The sequence below is a fragment of the Myodes glareolus genome, chromosome 6, assembly GCF_982192425.1.
Source record: "Myodes glareolus chromosome 6, mMyoGla1.1, whole genome shotgun sequence".
Classification (NCBI taxonomy): Eukaryota; Metazoa; Chordata; class Mammalia; order Rodentia; family Cricetidae; genus Myodes; species Myodes glareolus.
Genome location: NC_142031.1, coordinates 7,116,454 through 7,122,616, shown reverse-complemented (window position 1 = coordinate 7,122,616; position 6,163 = coordinate 7,116,454). Strand labels below are relative to the sequence as shown.

Sequence of the window (6,163 nt, the reverse complement as noted above, 5' to 3'; positions counted from 1 at the left end):
CCCCGCCCGCGCCCGCTCCCTGCGCAGGCGTATATCTTGCTGCGCTTTGGAGCGTCAGTTTAGTCCAGCTATTCCCGAGCCAACGCTTCCTTCTGCTTTCCTCCGGTTAGTCCTGTTTTCCTGGCGTCGGGCCAAAGTCGCCTGAGCCGCTCCAGAGGCCACCGTGGTTAAAAATTAGCTTGCATAAACACAAACATCCAAAGATGGGAACGAGGTTAAATAATCATAGGGTAGGCATGTTTCAGAACATAATGCAGCCGTTGTAAAGTGTGGCTGAGTTTCAGGTATTAGCCCTCACGGAGTGGTACTTTTTTTTTTTTAAGTCGCTTGTAGATAATTTTCATAGAATGCTAAGTTTGATGAAGCTTATGTACTTCAAATCGATTACCTTAGGGGGTGAGATCGAGGGTGGAGCCACGTTATAGGAGTGTTTCAGCATTGACGTGAGCTAAATTAATGATCAAGAAAAACTCACTGAGGCTTAGTGGTGCACAGCTTTAAACCCAGTGAAGATAGGCGGATTAAAGTGTAAACTTGAGGTCAGCCTGGTCTACATAGTCAGTTCCAGGTCGTCTAGACAATCCAAAGGCTAATACTGAGTCCCTGTCTTAAAAAAAAAGAAAAAAAGGAGAAGGAAGAAAGAAGGAGGAAGAAGGAGGAGGAGGAAAACTCTAGCAAGAAATATTATTTCAATCATAGTGGCTGGTGGCACACACCTTTAATCCCAGCACTCGGAAGGTAGAGGCAGGCAGATCTCTCAATTCAAGGCCAGCCTGGTCTACAAAGTGAGTTCCAGAACAACCAGAACTATGTAGAGAGGCCCTGTCTCATAAAATCGGAAATTAAAAAAAAGAATTATTTATATCTAATTGCACGTTGTTTCTGTGGCATAATTTTATGAGTGCTTTTAGGATCGAGTTCTCTGAGTAGTGTTGGGCTGAGGGTCACTGTAATCTCTTGCTTCCTGTTGCCAGTTCATTCGTCCACATACCCACCCATGTATGTGTATTCACGAGGCAGGAGGGAGGAAGCAGGATGGGCAAACAGTGAAATCATAGGGCTGGCGGGCTTCTCTTGGACCTCAGAGAAAAGGCCTTCCTTTCTCGTCTTTTTTTGCGACTTTCACTAGCTCTGAGCACGCCCTAGGTTGTGCTGGCCCATAACATCTGTGGTGCCATATTTAAGTATCATTCCCTTGAGTGCCTGCCTTGAGTTCCAGGGAAGGTCAAGCGTTGATAATATTTGTCTGTGAACTGCCTGGACGTCACTGACGCTCTCAGGCATTCCATGTTAAAGTTCTGGTCTCTAGCTGGTGAAGCTACTGGAAGGTGACAGGAGGAAACTTTAAAAAACAACAAAACCTCTTACGGCTGTGCTTGCCGGCAGACTCGCTGCCATGGGCCGAGTGATCCGAGGACAGAGGAAAGGCGCCGGTTCTGTGTTCCGCGCGCACGTGAAACACCGTAAGGGCGCCGTGCACCTGCGAGCTGTGGACTTCACCGAGTGGCACGGTTATATTGAGGGCATTGTAAAGGATATCATTCATGACCCCGGTCGCAGTGCTCCCCTCGCCAAAGTGGTTTTTCGTGATCCCCACCGGTTTAAGAAGCGAACGAAGCTGTTCATCGCCGCAGAGGGAATCCACACCGGGCAGTTTGTGTACTGTGGCAAGAAGGCCCAGCTGAATATCGGCAATGTTTTGCCCGTGGGCACCATGCCTGAAGGTACTATCGTATGTTGTCTGGAGGAGAAGCCTGGGAACAGGGGCAAGCTGGCACGAGCCCCCGGGAACTACGCCACAGTCATCCCCCACAATCCGGAGACCAAGAAAACGCGAGTGAAGCTGCCTTCAGGGTCCAAGAAGGTCATTTCCTCGGCCAACAGAGCTGTCTTCGGTGTTGTGGCTGGTGGGGGCAGAACTGACAAGCCTATCTTAAAGGCTGGCCGCGCCTACCACAAGTACAAGGCCAGAGGAACTGCTGGCCATGTGTGCGTGGTGTGGCCATGAATCCTGTAGAGCATCCCTTCGGAGGTGGTAACCATCAGCACATTGCCAAATCGTCCACCATCCGAAGAGATGCCCCTGCTGGACGCAAAGTGGGTCTCATTGCTGCCCGCCGGACTGGGCGACTGCGTGGAACCAAAACTGTACAGGAGAAGGAGAACTAGATCTCAGGAGCTAATAAAGTACGTCCTTTGGCAAAAAAAAAAAACCAAAAAACAAAACCCTTCTATTTGTATGAATGTTTCGCTTGCGTGTGTGTCTGTGGACCACAATGGTACCTGGTGCCCAGAGGCCAGAAGAGGGCACTGGGTCTCCTGGAACCTGAGGGAGCTGGTTCTGAGTCATTATGTAGCTGGCAGAACCTGAACCCACATCCTCCAGAAGGAAAGCAGTATTCTTAACAAATGAGCCATTTCTCTAGGTCCGAGTGGTGAAAACTTTTATGAGGTAACGCCTAGTCAATGGCCATGAGGGACGTGTCTTACAGGGGACTTTACCACTAGATGGTCACGAGGGGCATGCTTTGCAGGGGCCTATGGGAGTTTACTCTCCTGCTTTCAGGTCATCAGATGGCTTTTGCTATGCTGTACACTTGATATTGTGTTGCTGCCTCTCTAGAGGCCCCAAAACAATGGATCAATCAATCATGGACTCAAACCACTCAAACAGTCAAAACTCATCTTTCTGCCTTCCAAACTGACTACCTCAGGCATTAGTGACTGGCCTTGAGTTAGAACATCCACCAGGCTTTCTGGCTTCCTGGCCCTCCTTCCTTCCTTCATTCAGTAGGAAGGACATGCATTCCTGTAGGTCAGTTTTCCACCTGCAATCTGTGTCATCTCAAACTAGTCATGTACAGTCAGTCTCACTGCTGACAAGGTTGCCAGGATTAAGGGAAAATACCTGACCCCTTGGTCCAGTGCTTGGCAGATGTGGCATGCAGTGAGGGCTTGTAAAGCCAGGAACATATGCATGTGCATACAGACCTACAGATAAAGACCATTTAAAGGGAATGGATTAGGCTAGCCTATTGCTCGTACAGAGAACCAGGTTCAATTCATGCAAGCAATAGGCAAAGCACTCATACACAGACAATAGTAAAATAAATTTTTTTTAAAAAAAATATTTTTTATTTTATGTGTATGGGTGTTTTGCCATGAGTGTCAGATCTCCTGGAACTGGAATTATAGACAGTACTGAGCTGCCACGTGGGCTGGGAATTGAACCCAGGTCCTCTGGAAGAGCAGCCAATGTTCTTAACCACTGAGCCATCTCTTGAGCTTGGTAAAATAAATTTTTAATACAAATAAATCTCTAATGCTGGGAGTGGTGGTGAACACTTTCAATCAAATCACACAGGAGGCAGAGGCATGGGTCTCTGAGTTTGAGGCCAGCCTGGTCTGCAGGGTGAGTTCTAGTTCAGCCACAACACAGAGCCTGTTCAAAAGTAAAATTTTTCCAGTGACTGAACTTGTGAAGAAGAAAGGAATATACGGTGGTATTGTTCTGTGGACAGCTCCATGATCTTTTCTACTTTAAATCCAACGGCTCCTTTCCCTTTCTTTCCAGCTTCTCCCTTCCTGCTCTGGTTGCTGAAGTTTGTCTTACAATGCCCTGGTGTAGGGGAAGCAGAAAACTAACTTATACTAGCTCACATAAAATGTATTCATCCATACCCAAAAAACAAGTGAAGCAGTCTACCAAGTACAGCTACACAGTTGGGGAAGCAAAAACAAGTAGACCAATTCAAGGTCTTCCTCAGCTACATAATAAGTTCGAGGCCAGCCTAGAATAATTGTGAGGTCTTGTCTCAAAAAAAAAAAAAAAAAAACAAAAAACCAAGAAACCTGGGCTGGAGAGATGGCTCAGGGGTTAAGAGCACTCTTTCTTTCTTTCTTTTCTCTCTTTCTTTCTTTCTTTCTTTTTTGTCATTTGCTTTTTCTCTGTAGCTTTGTAGCCTGTCCTGGAACTAGCTCTTGTAGACCAGGCTGGCCTCAAACTCACAGAGGTCCGCCTGCCTCTGCCTCCCAAGTGCTGGGATTAAAGGCGCGCACCGCCACCACCACCTGGAGAGAGCACTTATTCTTGCAGAGGGCCTGGGTTTGGTTCTCAGCACTCGTGTGGAGGCTCACACTTCAGTTCTAGGGGACTGCACGCCCTCTTCTAAACTCCAGAGACACGCCAGGCACTCATGTATGTGTCTTGGTACAAAGACAGACAGTTGAGCAAAGCACTCATACACATAAAGTACAGAACAAAAAACAAATAAAAACCAAAACAAATGAAGGAATCTAATTTCAAACATTAGGATAGATACAATTATCCAGGTTTTACTAGGAGTATTAAAAACGGGCTGCTGCCTCATGCCGCGTCAAGCAGCTATGAGTTTCTGGGGTGGAGACTGCTCTCCGGTGTGCAGTCGATGTGCAGTCGTGCAGTTCAGGAGTATGGAGAGATGGTCACTTGCTTTGACCTCTAAATTCTTCCTGAAGCAAATCCTGCTAAGGAGCTGGGGAACACCCACCGGTCTCCTCGACAGGAAGGATGAACAAACGAGAACGACACAAATGAAGATCTCCTCTCGGCTGTTCCAGAGCATCTGCAGCTGAACCTGAAAGCCCCCAGGACTCAGCGGCGTCTGTGAGATCCTGAGGTATGCCTCCCTGTGTACTTGCTCAAGCTCCACAGGCAAAGTTGGACTGACCGACCGATTTTCCTGGCCATCCTTCTTCCTGACACAGGGTCTCAACTGTAGCCCTGGCTGACCTGGCACTCCTTATGTAGATCAGGCTGGCCCTGAGCGTCTAGTTATACTCTGGCATTAGCCTTCCTATGGTCTTTTTGATCCCGTTGCATTCCTCTAAAAGTCAGGGTGCAGACTGACAATGTGACCTGCTGGCAAGGTTGCTTACCCAGCATGCACAAGGTTCCACACTGGATCTCCAGCACCCCATGGACTGAGTGTGGTGGCACTGCCTAGTAATTCCACCACTCAGGAAGTGAGAAACAGGAGGATCGAAGTTCAAGGCTGTCTAGGCAAGGTAGTGCACACCTTTAATCCCAGCACCTGGGGGACAGAGACAGGCAGATCTCTGTGGGTTCAAAGCCAGCCTGGTCTATAAAGGAGTTCCAGGCTAGCCAGATAAACAGAACTACACAGTGAGACCCTGTTTCAAACAAAGAAATAAACACAGAAGTAGTTTAGGGTTATCCCCAGCTACCTACATGGGACTTTGAGGTCAGCGTGGACTATATGAGAGCCCCCTTTTTTGTTTGTTTGTTTTGTTTTGTTTTGTTTGTTTTTCGAGACAGGGTTTCTCTGTAGCTTTGGAGCCTGTCCTGAAACTAGCTCTTGTAGACCAGGCTGGCCTTGAATTCACAAAAATCCACCTGCCTCTGCCTCCCGAGTGCTGGGATTAAAGGCGTGCGCCGCCACCACCCGGATGAGAGCCTTGTTTTAAATAAAATCCTAGCATTTACTTTTTTCATCTTGAGACAGAGTCTCATGAAGCATAGGCTAGCCTCGAACTTAGTATGTCTGATTCTCCCGCTTACCTGAGTGTTAGGATTATACATGTGCACCATCTGTAATCTGGCTAAAAATTCCAGTCATTTAAAAGACTTAGGCTGGGCAGTGGCAGCTCACACCTTTCCCACGCCAGTCCCAGCACTAGCGAGGACGACCTCTGATTTGAGACCAGGCTGGTCTAAGAGGGAGTTCCAGGACAGTCAGGGCTACACAGAGAAGCCCTGTCGTGAAAAGGAGGCATCTAGGCAACACCGTCCCTGTCAGAATGAAGTACCTCCACAGGGCCGCATTCCTCCGCAGCAGTGTGGCACTGATCAACACACTCAGTGTTTGAGGCCAACCCTAGAGGCTGCGGCACCCACACTTGCGAGTGTGCCTGGGCTGAAGCAGATTTCCCTCCTGCAAATCCACTGAGGAGGCGAGCAGCCGATAAGCTGACCGGGGTCAAATGTGGAGAGGAGGGCACATGCAGGAAGGTGTATGACGCAGCTAACAGTGTTTCTTGTCAAATCAGTCAGGCCCAGTGGTGCACATCTGCATTTTCAGCACTTGGAGGCTGAGGCAGGAGAACTAAAGTCTGAGATCAGTAACAAGACCCTGTCTTCAAAAAAGGGCGGGGGGCTAAAGTC

General features: G+C 48.3%; 1 pseudogene; it reads left to right on the top strand.

The window, feature by feature from the left end:
• The first annotated feature begins 1,339 nt into the window (after positions 1-1,339).
• On the top strand, positions 1,340-2,215 carry LOC125389586 (large ribosomal subunit protein uL2 pseudogene; annotated as a pseudogene).
• The last annotated feature ends 3,948 nt before the right edge of the window (positions 2,216-6,163 follow it).